This window comes from Diceros bicornis, chromosome 4 (genome assembly GCF_020826845.1).
Source record: "Diceros bicornis minor isolate mBicDic1 chromosome 4, mDicBic1.mat.cur, whole genome shotgun sequence".
Taxonomy (NCBI): Eukaryota; Metazoa; Chordata; class Mammalia; order Perissodactyla; family Rhinocerotidae; genus Diceros; species Diceros bicornis.
This window is the reverse complement of record NC_080743.1, coordinates 12,993,067-13,009,649: the sequence shown is the minus strand read 5'-3', so window position 1 is coordinate 13,009,649 and position 16,583 is coordinate 12,993,067. Positions and strand designations below refer to the sequence as shown.

The following is a 16,583-nucleotide window of genomic DNA, read 5'->3' as shown; positions in this document are numbered from 1 at the left end:
ACTCTTCCCTGTTCTTCACTTTTGTCTCCCAATAAGAGAAATACTTTGAGAACAGCAATTGAAATTAATTCCAAAAGATCATCTCAGTAATACCATGCAAAAAGTACACAGAATTGAAGAATTCAAAGAAGTAAGTCAGGACGATAGGGATAGGGAGAAGAATAAAGGAACATAAACCATAAAACTGAGTAATGTATTCTAAGGCCTTCAGAAGATTCCTTTGGTATTTCTTCAAAGTATTTTAACTTCTAAACATTAATGTAGTTGCAGCACAATACACAATCTGTAAATTGAATATTACAATAAAATGAATTTTCTTATTATACGACTAATAGAATTTTAGCTTCTCTAACTTTGGGACACATCTTTTTTGTCTATGTAATATTTTTTGTTCGTTTTTACTTTTTGTCATTGAATTGAAATTTGTTTCATAAGAGAAGATTTGGAGTCAAGCCGATCTAGTATTTCCTTAGATTATTTGGTGGACTTGGGCTCGTTCTTAACCTCAGTTTTCTATCTGTAAAATATTGAAACACTACCTACTTTGCAGGGCTGTTGTGAGAAGTAAATGAAATAATATCCAGCTGCACCAATAATGCTGCATAATACAGGCACATCTCGCATATATTGAGGGTTCAGTTCCAGACACTGCAATAAAGCAAATATCACAATAAAGTGAGTTACAGAAATTTTGTGGTTTCCCAGTGCATATAAAAGTTATGTTTACACTATACTGTAGTCTATTAAGTGTGCAATAGCATTATGTCTAAAAAAATAAGTTACAAACCTTGATTAAAAAATACTTTATTGGGGCCAGCCTGGTGGCATAGTGTTAAGTTGGCACGCTCTGCTTCAGCAGCCCAGGGTTCATGGGTTCGGATCCTGGACGTGGACTTACACACCACTCATCAAGCCATTCTTTGGCAGTGTACACATACAGAAAAATAGAGAAAGATTGGCACAAGTGTTAGCTCAGGGACAATCTTCCTCACAAAAAGAGGAAAAAAAAATCTTTATTGCTAAAAAATGCTAACCATCATCTGAGCTTTCAGTGAGTCATAATCTTTTTGCTGGTGGAGGGTCTTGCCTAGATGTTGATGGTGGCTGACTGATCCGGGTGGTGGTTGCTGAAGGTTTGGGCAGCTATAGCAATTTCCTAAAATAAGACAACAATGGAGTTTGCTGCATTGATTGATTCTTCCTCTCGTGAATGATTTCTCTGTAGTATGCAATGCTGTTTGATAGCATTTTACCCATAGTATAACTTATTTCAAAATCAGAGTCAGTCCTCTCAAACCCTGCCACTGCTTTGTCAACTAAGTTTATATAATATTCTAAATCCTTTGTTATTATCTCAGCAGTCTCCACAGCATCTTCACCAGGAGTAGATTCCATCTCAAGAAATCGCTTTCTTTGCTCATCCATAAGAAGCAACTCCTCATCCGTTAGTTTTATCATGAGATTGCAGCAATTCAGTCACATCTTCAGGCTCCACTTCTAATTCTAGTTCTCTTGCTATTTCCACAACATCTGTGATTACTTCCTCCACTGAAGTCTTGAACCCCTCCAAGTCATCCATGAAGGTTGGAATCAACTTCTTCCAAACTCCTGTTAATGTTGATATTTTGACCTCTTGTCATGAATCACAAATGTTCTTAATGGCATCTAGAATGGTGAATCCTTTCCAGAAGATTTTCAATTTATTTTGCCCAGATCCATCAGAGGAATTGCTATCTATGGCAGCTATAGCCTCACAAAATGTATTTCTTAAATAATAAGACTTAAAAGTTGAAATCATTCCTTGATGCTGCAGAATGGATGATATTTTAGCAGGCATGAAAACAATGTTAATTTCATTGTACATCTCCATCAGAGCTCTTGGGTGACCAGGTGCATTGTCAATAATCAGTAATATTTTAAAAGGAATCTTTTTTTCTGAGCAGTAGGTCTCAACAGTGGGCTTAAAGTATTCAGTAAACCATGTGGTAAACAGATGTGCTGTCATCCAGGCTTTGTGGTTCCATTTATAGAGCACAGGCAGAGTAGATTTAACATAATTCTTGAGGGCCCTAGGATTTTCAGAATGGTAAATGATCATTGGCTTCCACTTAAGGTTAACCAGCTGCATTAGCCCCTAATAAGAGAGTCAGTCTGTCCTTTGAAGCTTTGAAGCCAGACATTGACTTCTCCTCTCTAGCTATGAAAGTCCTAGTTGGCATATTCTTCCAACAGAAGGCTGTTTTGTCTACATTGAAAACCTGTTGTTTAGTGTAGCCATCTTCATTAACGATCTTAGCTAGATCTTCTGGATAACTTGCTGCTGCTTCTACATTAGCACTTGCTGCTTCACCTTGTACTTTTATGTTATGAAGATGGCTTCTTTCCTTACATCTCATGAACCAACCTCTGCTAGCTTCAAACTTGTCTTCTGCAGCTTCCTCACCTCTCTCAACCTTCATAAAATTGAAGAGAGTTAGGGTCTTGCTCTGGATTAGGCTTTGGCTTAAGGGAATGTTGTGGCTGGTTTGATCTTCTATCCAGACCACTAAAACTTTCTCCATACCAGCAATAATGCTGTTTTGCTTTGTTATCATTCATGTGTTCACTGGTGTAGCACTTTTAATTTCCCTCAAGAACTTTTCCTTTACATTCACAACTTGGCTGTTTGGTGCAAGAAGCCTAGCTTTCGGCGTATCTTGGCTTTTTATTTATTTATTTGTGTGTGTGTGTGTGTGTGTGTGTGTGTGTGAGGAAGATCAGCCCTGAGCTAACATCCGTGCCCATCCTCCTCCACTTTATGTGGGACGCCGCCACATCATGGCCTGACAAGTGGTGTGTCGGTGTGTGCCCGGGATCTGAACACAGGCTGCCAGCAGCAGAACGCACGCACTTAACTGCTATGCCATGGGGCCAGCCCCCTATCTTAGCTTTTAACATGCCTTCCTCACTAAGTTTAATCATTTCTAGCTTTTGGTTTAAAGTGAGAGATGTGTGACTCTTCCTTTCACTTGAACACTTAGAGGCCATTGTAGGGTTATTAATTGGCCTAATTTCAATATTGTTGTGTCTCAGAGAATAGAGAGCCCAGAGAAGAGGGAGAGAGATGAGAGAATGGCTGGTCAGTGGAGCAGTCAGAACACACACAACATTTGTTGATTAAGTTTGCAGTCTAATAAGTGCAAAGCTCATAGTGCCCCAAAGCAATTACCATAGTAACATCAAGATCACTGATTACAGATCACCATAACAAATATCATAATAATGAAAAAGGTTCATGGGCTAGCCCCAGTGGCCTAGTGGTTAAGTTCAGCATGCTCTGCTTTGGCGGCCTAGGTTTGGTTCCCGGGCACGGACCCACACCACTCATCTGTCAGTGGCCATGCTGTGGTGGCGGCTCACACACACAAAAAAGAGGAAGACTGGCAACGGATGTTAGCTCAGGGCAAATCTTCCTCAACAACAACAACAAAAAGTTTGAACTTTTGTGAGAATTACCAAAACATGACACAGAGACACGAAGTGAGCAAATGCTGTTTGAAAAATGGCGCTGGTAGACCTGCTCGATGAGGGTTGCCACAAACCTTCAATTTGTAAAAAACCCATTATCTGCAAAGAACAATAAAACAAAGTGCAGTAAAATGAGGTGTGCCTGTAGTACTAGGCAATATTTCACTTGCTACCATTGTATAATCTAGTTGCTCTGAATTTTAATAAATTGTTTTTAAATGTAATTTACTATATTGTTTCTATGGCAGCCCATAATTTTGGTTATTAAAGTTTAAATGCACGCAGGAACTTCATAAGGATCTCATACTGTGCCCGGAATCTTTCCATTAGGAGGCCGTATGGCATACCTGAATAAGCTTCTCCTTTGTATCTCAGAACCAGTCTGTTGTAATCCACAGAAAAATGCCTTCTGTCCTTACATAGAGCTGGGAGAGCCACTGCCACTCTCTGCTGTCGACACAGCAGAGGGAAGGGGTGGGAATGCACACCATCATTCCCTGTGGAGCAAGATGAGAAATTCGCCTTTTTGTTTAAGATCTCCAGATTCAGTTTGTTAATGCCTTAACTCACATTAGGAAATTGGAGGATAAATGTTCCTCAGTGAAAAAGTGTGTTTAATATTTAATTAAGTTAGTGATTCCCCCAAATTAATCCTGATGCCACTGGCTAAAAAGAGTCATTCACAAAATTTACTAAATATATATATATACACAGTTTCCACATCCCTGAACTACAAATAGCATAACTAGCCTGTTTCTAAGATAAATTTAACTCATCAGTTATGTCCAATGTGGGACTAAAAAAAGAATGAAAGAACACAATTGGCAGAGGTTACTAGGAGTGTGAAGAATTTTTTAACATGAAAGAGTATATACCTTCACCTGAGGAAAGATGGTGCTAAGTCAGTTTCGCTGATGTGTTATAAGTAGTGTGGAGTCTTTTGCCGTGTAGATCAGGACCCTCTTAGGCTTATCTTTCGTCCATGTTCTGTTCATAAGAAGCATTACCATGAAAGCCCCATATTTCTTGCAATTTCTGCTGAGAAGAAGCTGTTCTTTGCATTTTATGTGGTACATGGCCAGTAGGGTAACAGGCAGATATAACAAAGGCACTTGACAATCGACTCATGAAAAGCAGAACCTCCATTGAAGTGGGTGAAGTGGAGTGGGGGTAGAAGGTAATCAAATCTCCTTGAAAGATCAAAGTAACATTTATGATAATTGCCCTCTTTTGTTCTACTTTACTGATGGTTGCTATTCAATTATTGTACTAACTAGAAAAAAGAATAGGAATATTTATTATGCAAATTATTCTTTGCTATCTTTGTGCTAAGATTATGTATACAATAATAACACAATTTTAACATTCAATAAATTCTTATTGCTTTTTCTTTTCAAATAGATTTTAGTTGAGTGAATTAGTTTATTATTGTATTTACATAGGAAGCACTTGGAGTTAGAGTCCAAAGTTTGTTTTTGGTTTTGTTTTTTAATCTTCCTCAGGAATAATTATCCCTATTAGTTGAGAAGATAGGAAGTTAACAAGAAAGTAAATTAATGCAAACAAACCCAGAACTCTGTCACCATGCTGTGAGAAGCCCAGGGCACATGGGGAAGCCACGTGTAGGATCAACAGGCTCCACCAAGCTCTCAGGGATAGATCATGTCTACTATTAGCCCAGTGGGGTTTCAGATGTTGAAGCCCCAGTCAACATCTTTTACTGCATGAGAGACCCCCAGGGACCCAGCTGAGCCTTTCCCACACTTCTGACTCCCCAAATCATGAGCAAAATAAAATGGTGTATCGAGCCAGTGGGTTTGGTTGTGCAACAATACATAAGCAGAACAAAATCTAGTACCTGGTAGTGGGTTGCTGGTTTAACAAAACCATAAACATGGGCATTGGTTTTGAGACCAGATGGTGTTCAGAAGCCCCATGGATTTTTGAGGAGGCTGTCGGTGAGAGTTTGAAGAAAAGTAAGAGAAATGCAATTGGAAGCAGGAGGGAAGGGCACCTTGCTATGTAGTGGTGAAGTTTGGCAACACTGTTGCCAATGGTGATGTGGGAATTAGGAAACGTATCTAATGAATTCAATGATCTAGCTAAAGGAGATCATCCATAGGAGAGGAGCCCACCCTGAAGAGCCTCATCCATACCCTACCTTGGCTTAGCTGATGAGATCCAGGCCTTGAGCCTAAGCCTGATGCAATAATTGGATGAGGCTTCTGGGGATCTTAGAAGAGGATAAGTGTATTTGATTGTTGAGGGAATGTAAAAAAATTGTGGCCAGAGGCTGGACTATGATAGTTATAAAGTATGGCTGCAAATTACTTGCCATTCCTCCCATTGAAAGGTGGGGTCTATGTCCCTTCTCCTTGAATTTGGTGAGGCTAGGGATTGCTTACCCAACAGAGAAATGAACCAAGACAAAGCAGACCAGTAAAGGGCCTTGACACATAATTTATAGATTAGTGCAAAGGATTAGAGGAAGGCCATCGTAGGTGAACTGAGAACTTTCAGTAGGACTGAAAGTACCAAGGACTAAGTACAGAAAAGAGGAGATTTACATAGTTCAGTCTTAAATCCTCCATGGAGTGAGGTATAGAATAAGCAAGATAGGTAAATTAACAATAAAATATGGTCAAAATTGACTCCATCATTTCTAGTATTAGAGTGTATGGTCATAGTCTTGGGGTGATAATACAGTCACATATTTACTTTTCCATTCATTGCCTAAGGAAATCTAGCTTAGTATTCTCTTCCCTAACCGGAACTCTTCCAAAATGCCAGGAAGGGGGCAGTTTTATTTCCAGTTTCTAAGTGGCGAGAGACTGTATAGTGTGCTGGAACTCTGACGTTTTGGTTGGTGCCATTTGGTACCATTTCTTAGTCAATTCCTCATCTGATTCCTTCCATGACTGTAGTGTTTCCCACACTAGGATCAAGACCATAGCTTTTTAAATCTTTATGCAATGTTCAGCCATTGCTCCCCAAAGCATGGCTAGTGTCAGAATGCAGCCCCTACTCTTAGGCTCTGCTATTAATCCTGGGGCACCAGCCCAGTCTCTGCCTTCATGGCAGGTTCTCTTTTGGGGTATTTGTATTCCTTTTGGCTTGCAGACCTAGTTCAGCCCCAATCTGTTTTATCCTAAATGAAATCTCAGGGAGAAAAGTTTGAGTTCTTGTCCTTTCCTTCTCTTAAAGCAAATTAGTCTTCCCCATCCCAAGGGAGACGTGGAAAGGAAAAATCATATTTTCTTAACTGAGAAGTCACTCAAGTGACCTTTTGAAGAACAAAGATAATTCCTAGATGACTTTTTGATTTTGTCTATACAGAGAAGCAGTGAACAGTTCCTCTTACTAATAAATAAATATAATTTTAAAAAATTGAGTTATGCCTCACCAAGAATCCTGTTGTTGTAGTTTGTGAGCTTGGTGGTCTGACCCTAATATTCATGGTAAGGGGAAACTGATGATGGAGAATGACCGTGACAGAAAGTCCCACCGTGCTTTCAGTCCACTTCAGAACGGAGCCTACCTGTCAGATCACAGCTTGGAAACACTGTTTTTAGCAAAGTAAAATCATTTCTTCCAATAAAAAAGTAAGAAATTTAAAGAACTCTAGTTTCATTATTTTTTAAATTGTTCTAGTAATCTTTTATTAATGAAAAATGTATTATATAGATAACCAGAACCAGTGTTAAATGTCCTTTTGCGTTCTTTACAAATATAAAAACATTTACAGATTCAACTACATACCTATGCTTCCTTTTGTTTTGGAGGTCTTCATTTTAAAAAGACAGCACTTCGTTTTGACCATTACCTGAACAGATTTCTTTAGTGTTGAGTGAGATTTTTACTGTTTGTTGCATTTTGCTGAAGGCACGCATTCCAGATGATTTCAAGTGCAATATTGTTAGCATGAGAAAGACTGATTCGTGCCCAAGGACGCCACCCTAAACTCACCGTTGGGTGGAAGAGGCCACCTTTGAAATGATAAACAACACTTTTCTTATCTAGGCAACTGGATACAGAACTGCTTCCAAAAATGTTTCTCCAGCAGCAATGTCATCAACACAGATTTTCAAATTCGGTATCATGTGTCCTATTATCTGCTTCATTGCATTTGTAAATTGCTTGTGTTAAAAAGCCATAAGCGCAATTTGGCAGGCCTGTTCCTCACATATTAAAACAGTTAAAATATACCTTTAAGGGATACAAAATAATGATTTGAAATCCAATATTCCCAACCAGCCAGTGTTTAGAGAATGCCTTAGCTGCCCCAAACAGATTTGCAGTTAATTTTTAAGTGTCAGTGCAAGCATTTGGTCTAATCACATTTTCTCCTTGACAGAGGGCTTTTTAATGGCTGCAACGTGTGACTCAACCCTAAAGCACGACAGGAACATGCTTTGCAAATGTTTGAAAATGAGAGATAATACTAGATAATAATACTTGTTCCTGGTATTTCAGGAACATACATTTCCTTGATATGAGTGAAAGGATAATTTGCCTGAATAAGGTTTTCACCCATCTCTTACCAATCTTTGCTCATCTGCTGTGAATTACCCAGATAAGACGTCTTTTACAAATAATTTCTCTTCTCTCTTCTCCTTTTCTCTTACACACGTACACACACACACGGTTCCAGATATGATGGTGAGGCAGTATGTTAGTTTAGAATGAACTACAGGGAGATTGTTTTAGCACAATATGATTGTCCGTGTCAGACATGCGGTACATAGCAGAGGCTCTGTTCAGGTAGGTCCTTCTCTCCCTCTTCAGATTTTCCTTGAAAAAGTCGAGGTCACCACACATTCAGTTTCCCTCGTCTTGGTGTTTACTTGCTTAATTGTGATCCTATAATTGGCAATACCCCCTTGCTTTATATGAAGGAAGAGCTCTCACCGTTCCTAAAAACTGATGCAATTTATTACATCTGAAAATGCAACATGTAATATTCATTATTAATACCTACTAGTAAATACACCTTTTTTGAAAGATCCATGAAATCCTTTGAGGTCTTCCTGGCCAAAAAAGCCCAAAGAATGAGATACTGTCTGAAATAATTTTATTTACTCTATAGTACAAGCACTAACTGAAAGAAAAAACCAAATCTGTATTAATAGGTACGGATTATCATAAAGAGTGTGCTCCTCTCTTTAGTGCATGCATAACAGAGGCTACTTTTGCAACTAATCACTGAGTGTACACATTGATACTGCAGTGAAGTGAACACACACTCAGTCTCACAGGGGCAAGACTGCAGCTCGCAGATTATTCAGGAATTTTGCTTGCATAGAATACCTGCTTCTCACTAACTGCCCTGGTGCTGTTCCCTGACACTCCGCTTTAAGCCCATATCTGGGTTGAATTGGGGGATGTGGAGGGGCAGGAGGGAGAGAAAAGCATTAGGAAAGTATCATAGGGTTCTGGTCTGCCCCCTCTCCCAGGCACTTTCATTGCTTAAAGAATCCTCATTCATCTTCTTTATTAAATAAAAGGCCATATAGTGTGGTGGTGAAGAGCACAGGCTTTAGAATTAAACTGCCTGGGTTATGTTGGTGAATAAAACCAGATGACAAAGTCACACAGCAATCAAGACCAGTCTGGATCAATCATCTTTTTCCCTTAATTTTCTCATTGTTTTAGAAATAACTTTAAAAGACCATTTTGAGTGAAGCTGATAGAGTATATCTATCTATGCATCCCTCTCTTTGTACCATATATTGCTCCTTTGTAGTGCTTGTCAGAATTGAAATTTCACATTTGTTTGTGTGATTAGTTCATTAAGATCTATTCCCCCAATAGACTGTAGCTCTGGGAGAGCAAGGACTCTTATACACCCAGTGTCTTGCGTGGTGCTGACAGATGGTAGGCACTCAAAAAATATTTGTAGAATGAAGGAAGAAGGGGCCGGCCCTGTGGCTTGGTGGTTAAGTGCGCGCGCTGCAATGCTGGTGGCCTGGGTTCGGATCCCGGGTGCGCATCGAGGCATCACTTCTCCGTCCATCCTGAGGCCGAGTCCCACATACAACAACTGGAAGGATGTGCAGCTGTGACATACAACTATCTACTGGGGCTTTGGGGGGAAAAAATAAAAATAAATAAAATCTTTAAAAAAAAAAAAAAAAGAATGAAGGAAGAAAAGAATGAATAAATTTCTGTCATTATTTCCAGCTACTTTTTTTACATAAAAAGAAAAGCCTATCTTCTAACATGAATCCAAACCTTGAACAAGCTGGAAATAGTGGTAAACTATCATCTGTTTAGATTAACCAGAAAAAGAAGTGTATCAAAGTAAAGAAAAACAACAAAGATGTTGTGAAAAGTCTTATTTGGTTTCTTGGTTATTTGGTTGTTTTTCCATTTTCTTTCAATTCTTTGTCTTTTTTTTTTTCACAAATCTGTTTTAAAAATATGCTTTGTCCCATCTTTTACTTCCTATCCTCACCCCTTCTATTTCACAGACTCTGAAACATAGAATATGCACCTTTCTGCTCTTTTCTTCTACTGTCCTATCAGGCAGTAAATTCTGATGAAAGAAAGTCTGAAAACCTTATCTCTCTGGTTGTTTTTTGTTTGTTTTTAATGAAGTCCTAAATGTCTTGCTGAATATGTCTGAAGTTCCACCGTTGAGTAGACAGGTCACTTGTTCAGAATATGGGCTGGGTATTTTTCATTTTCCCCTCCGGATCTCTTCTCTACCTCCTCTTTGCCCTGCTCTGTCCCCTGAGAAGCTGGCGTTTATGATTACATCAACAGGCTCTCTTGTCCTCTGGTTTCCAATTTGGTTTGGTCTGTGGGAGTTATCAACAGTAGATTGGAGGTTTGGAGAATGAGTTCATGGAATTTATTTCTCTGACTCTGTTGCTTTGGGTCACTAAGGTAGCTACTCTCTACCTAAGGCCCTAAGTCCTGTCAGTCAGCTCTCCCCATTTAGCTTCTCTCTCCAGATTTGGGTAACTCCTTCTTCCTTTGCCCCTTCAGGCCTAAAGGTGAAAATGACTCCTTATTGTTGCTAGCCTCTGAGTTCTGCATCAACTCATCTTTGTTTCCCTTAACTCTGCCCATACCTTTCTAAATATTTCTTTATTAAACTCTCTTCAATTATCCTGTGTGAGTATAACATCTGTTTCCTGCTAGGACCCTGTTGTATTCTAGAAAACAGTAACCCAACCTTGAAAGGCATTGCTTCCTAGGAGGTGCTTTAACTGGATCTTCCATAGGGTATTCTACGGTTCCACAAGGCTAGCTACCTCTGGGTGATTGAGTTGAGTGTTGGTCATCCACTGCTGACAAATTTGTCATATAAGCTTTGTTAGGAGCCAGGGCAGCCTTTGTGAATACAAGTCCCTGCTATCAAAACCTACATACAATCTTCATGCCTATGGTCATGATTACTTTTTCACAAAATCGTTGAACAAATACTTTTCCATCTGATTATTGAAAGCAACCTTTACAGAAGGGTCTTTACTAAGCAGCCACATGAGGCACAAATATCTTCATATTCTAGATCCATTTTGAGGTCAGTCCTAGTTATCTCTCAAGCTTTCTTGCCATTTATTGTCTAATATTTTTCTCTTCCCGTCCATGATAATGTGGCCAAATCATCGGCCTCTGGCTATGACTAGATGAACAATTCAGGTCATCTCTTCTTCCAGTGAAAGTAGATAACCAGAAAAATGTCCCCTGATCAATCCCACAGATCCTCCATACCCAGCTGTAAATATGGCTTATTTTTTTTCCTTCTCAGTCAATTGATTGTAGGGACCTTTCCTTGAGCCATAGGTATGTGTTAAAGCAGTGATTCAGAAGTCGACACACTATTATTGTGAGCAATCTTCTTATGTAACTTTCTTGTGACTTCAAGACTTTCTCAAGCATTGTATGAATATACCACTTCTACTTAATAGTGGAGTGCTGCTGGGCATAGCCAACTTTAAGCTTGATGGATTAGATAACATCCAGTTCATGATGGGCTTCTCACGTCGTTAGATGATCATCCAGGGTCGAGGAGCTACTTCTTAAGAGAAGAACAGTTATACGCTGAAAGAACATGGATTTTCTCCCAAACCCTGGGGACCTCCAACTGTGATTCTCTAATAGGCATTTGCCACAGACCTCGTACAGCATCCTACTCTCTGATAGATATTTTAAGCATCATTGAGTCCATTCTGCCATATAGACCTAGTGGCAGACCTGCTTGTATAGTAGCATGGATATCTGAGAAGCATTTTATTTCTCTGGTCCCTACTCAAATCTGTAGCAGCCAATAAGTGCTGTGCCTCTTTATTAATAACAGAGAATGCAAGGTGCAGCAACTTATCCTTTACTTTGGAGGAGATATGACTACTGGACCCCTCCAGTCTTTATTGGAAAACCCTTGTAGTTTCGTGAGATTTTTCTCCCATCCATTAGCACACATATGTCTTTGTAAGGCATCAAGATTACATGCTACCCAATATTCTCCAGATCTTGTCTGCATGATGCCATCAATGTAAGGAATCTCCTGTGGAGTAAGGATATTATCAAAACCGGGCAGACTGAATTGTGGCAAAAAACTAGGAGGTCATATAACCTTGAGGGAAGATCATGAGGATGCAGTACCATCCCTGACAGGTGAAAGTAAATGCCCCTGGTGTTTTCTACTTATTGGGAAAGGGGGAAAGCTTTGTTAGATCAATTGCTGCATCCAAGGTGGCAGAGGCTGCTTTGATTTGTCCTAGTAGAGAGACTACACCTTGAAGAGCAGCTAAAATTGAGATCATGACTTGGTTAAGCCTAAGAGAATCCATTATCATTCTTCAGAAACCATCTTCCCTCTGCAGTGGCCAGTGAGGGTGATATATAGTTTCGCTAGGGAGAATGTGTTAATTATGAAATAGTATTATACTAAATATGAATGTGTTCTTCTCTATATCCTCAGAGTCTTTATGTGCCTATCACATAGTAAGGCCCAATAAATGAATGACTAAATGAATAGGAATATGATAATCGACAATTCAGTATGAATGAATGAATGAATGGGAGTTTGACCATATTCTATTCTGGCACTTTAAGATAAAGCTTTTTATGTTAACTTTCTTTTAAGAATTAAAGTAAATAGATATCAGATACTGTATAATTCTTTAGGCCCTAAAGAATATTTTAAATCAAATTAAGGGCTCCATGTATTAAATCATATAGTGAAGAAACAAAAAATACTAAAATCCTAACAATTGTAGCCATGTGTTTAAAACATAACAAAATAAATCAAACAGAAGAGAGGATTTAACTATTATGAATATTTAGGTTGAAGGAGAGAGAGATGATTTACTGCGTCCTTCAAGCATATAAAAGAATTTAAAAAGCTATATAGTGATTAATTGTCTATTGCTGCATAGCAAATTACTCCCAAACTTGGCAATATAAAATAACAAATGTTTCTTATCTCACAGTTTCTGTGATCAGAAATTGGGAACAACTTAGCTGGGTGGCTCTGGCTCTGAGTGCTTCATGAGGTGGCGGTCAAGATGTAAGCCCAGGCTGCAGTCAGCTGAAGGCTTGACTCAGGTAGAGGATCAGCTTTCAAGACTCGCATGGATGTTGGCAGGAAGCCTCAGTTCTCACTGACTGCTGACAATCATGTGGGCTGTTCTGTAGGACTGTCTGAGTGTCCTCATGACATATCAGATGGATTCCCCTGGAGCTAGTGATCTAAAAGAGAGAGAGAGCAAAGAGGAAGCTGCGATGCCTTTTATGACCTACTCTTGGAAGTCACCCAATGTCATTTCTGCTACATTCTATTCATCAGAAGCAAGTTACTAAGTCTGGTTCTCACTCAAAGGATGGGGAATTAAGCATCACTTTTTACAAGAAAAATTTCAAATAATTTATGGATGTATCTGAAAGTCGCCATATATGATGATCAGCTGAATAAAAGTAAACAGGATTAAATTGTAAGAAAGAACTCCTTGATAACATAGCCACAAAAAAGTCTGGGAGAAAAAAAAGACAATGTGAAATCTATATTTTTTGAGATTTTTAAGAGTATGAATAGATATCTAAACCAGTGGCTCTCAATTGGAGCAGAACCACTGCCTAGGGGGTCTTTCAGAAAATTTGAGTTGACTTTTTAGTTGTCACAATGTTTGGGAGGTAATACTGGCACTTAGCGGGAGGGAGCCAGGGAAGAGAGATGTCCGGCAATATCTGGGACAGTTCTGCACAACCAAGAATTGCCCTAGTTCCTGCCTAACTTTCTCGTGTCCCACTCATATAATGACAACTTGTTTTTAAATATTTGAATCTAGAACTTCTGTTTTAAAATTACAAATGTTAGTTTTGCATGGTTTTAATAACTACCAAGGGACTTTGAACAAAGATTGTACTTTGTTAGAATTTACTAAAAGTTGTTCATTTAGGAAAATTGTATCTTTGACAACACCACTTGTAGTATTTGAGTCTCCTACACAATACACCTGTATCCTCCTGCAATTATAGCTGCTACATTCGGTGATTCTATCTCTAGGTGCCAGCCCCTGACTATTTCACTGTGTCTTCTGGTTTAGTCACATGCGAGTATTTGCGTATTGATATGCATGCTCTTTAATTATAAATTATTTTCTTCTTATTTCTCATTTGCATTACAGTTAGGGCATTTTAGTTTTTTTTTTTTTTTTTTTAAATTGAGTATGTGAATGAGTTATCTCTGAATATTATTTCAAGATCATAAGAGGAGTATTGTAAAATATTTGTTATAAAAAGGATATGTTGGGTATGATGGGGTTGAGAAGGACTGACTTACAACCCTTGATGTTATGGCACTATTAACCACCTTATATGAGAAGCCCTTTACGTTTGTGGGGAAATATTCTGGTATAGATCTGTCCAGGAGAAACCTAATGTGAATCACATAAGTAATTTAAATTTTCTAGTAGCCACATTCAAGGAAGTAAAAAAAACAGGTGACATTAGTTTTAATAATATATTTTATTTGAGTAACCATAACCAAATACTGTCATTTCAAATATAATAAATATAAAAATTATTAATGAGATATTTACTTTTTCGTTGTTGTTCATACTGTGTTTAAAACCTGATGTGTATTTTGCAGTTATAGCACGTCTCAATTCAGATAAGCCACATTCAAGTGCTTGGTACACACTTGTGGCTAGTGGCTGCCATGTTGGACAGCACAGTTCTAACAGTTCCATGAATAGAGAAATTCCAAGAAAGGGAGTAAAAATGTGAGAAGACCCTTATTTTATTAATGGACAAAATGACTGCTACTGGATATCTCCTTCTTCTCCTCTTTTTTCTGCCATATTCCTCCAGTGGGAGTGCGGGGAGCTGTGGACTTGATGGATAAGATGCAGAAAACTAGGTACCCTTGACTGAGGTGACTTAGTTGAACTGGACGTTGCAGCTTTCAGCTCAAAGACTTGATGTTCCAGATCGAACACAGACCATCTGCAGCACAACTTCTGTGCCAGAGGCTGCATGCAGAGGTGCAGCAGCAGTCTAGTAAACACACCACCTGCCACAATTCAAAACTACAGAATCAAGGAGAATTCTTCCCTTGACAATTACATCTTCTTCTCCCTCTCCTTTGTCCCTGGCATCGGATCCCTCCCAACCAGACAGTCTCCCTCTCATGCCAAGCACAAAGCTCTTCTTTTCAAATGGCAAAGGCTCCAAAATTACGTGTGTCATCTCCTTTCCTACCATATGTGTCTAACATACTGCTGATCCTCATTTAGCTGATAGCCTTGTTGTTTCCCACTGTTTACAACCTCATTCCTAATCTATCCTTTAGCAGGCAGCATTGCAGCTACTACAGTCTAGTGGGTAAGCTTGGGCCCTAGAGAGCAACACACCTCAGTTCAAGCCCTTTTATACCACTTAACAACTGTGTGATCTTGAGAAGTAAATAAAACTCTGAGCTACAGTTCTCTATAAAATTTAGATGAAAATAATATCTACCGCATTCGTTGTGAGACTCAAATGAAACCATGGATGGAAAACATTTAACATAGTATTTGACACATTGTAAGCAATTAATAAATTGGAGCTCTTATTATTAAACTATTTCCTCAATGTATAATTCCTTCCCTACTACTGGCCACCTGTCCAAATCCCAGTCATTTTTCAGTCTGTCCCAGGTCCCACCTCTTCTCTAAGCCTTCTACAAATTTTATTCTCTACTTTTCATGTGTTTCTTGAGAACTCTGACATAAACTATACTGGGATTGACTTCTAGTACAGGACACACAGTGGTCATTTAATAAATTCTTTGATTAATTGACTGATGATGAAAAAGGGAAAGAGAACTATAGCAGATGCTGCTGATGCCCCTCCCCACCGTCCTCCTTCCTGAATTTGCTTACAGCTGTGGCGGACAGTTTCACCATGGCCACTGCCAAGCATGCGCTACATGGTTCCTCAGGAGGTCCCCCGCAGGATGCAGTCACCACTGCCCGCAGCGGTGTCCCTCTCATTAACATGCTCTTTATTGGCTTTACTTCTTTCCCTGTCTCACTTTCCTCACTTCCACTTAAGATTCCGAGGATCACCTCCCAAATTAACCTGTCTGCACCAAAGTCGTTATCTCAGGGTTTGATTTTGGGGAAACCTAAATGAGACAGGAACTAACATTACCAAGTCTGGATTGTATGTTAAGCGCCACGTCAGGCATTCTACTTTTTGTCTTCTTTCATGTTCTCAACATTCTTATGGGGCTGGGTATTGTACCCATTTTATAGTAACAAACTAGAAAGCCAAGACTAAAACAATTAAGTGATTTGTTCAGGGTCATAGATACATTAAGTAGCAGACCTAGTCATCCAAACGCTTCTTTAGGTCCCCACTTCTGAATTAATAATTATATAGAAAAGGAATATAACATTTTGGGATAAAGTTAAAAGAAGCATATTACAGAAAACAGAGTCAGGTAAAATTAGATCTCTTTCTCAGTTTTAGCCAAAATGTGGCAAACTAGTATATAAAAACAGAATGTAATAAAATAATGTCTGGGGACATTTTACACTGAAGGCTGAGATGTCGTTTAAATGCCTTATTTATAGTCCATTTTC

At 38.9% G+C, this 16,583-nt stretch overlaps 1 protein-coding gene across 2 annotated transcripts in view; it reads left to right on the top strand.

The window, feature by feature from the left end:
• SLC44A5 (solute carrier family 44 member 5) overlaps window positions 1-16,583 on the top strand; it is a 127,930-nt gene that overhangs the window by 54,286 nt on the left and 57,061 nt on the right. The gene's annotated exons all lie outside the window — the stretch shown is intronic.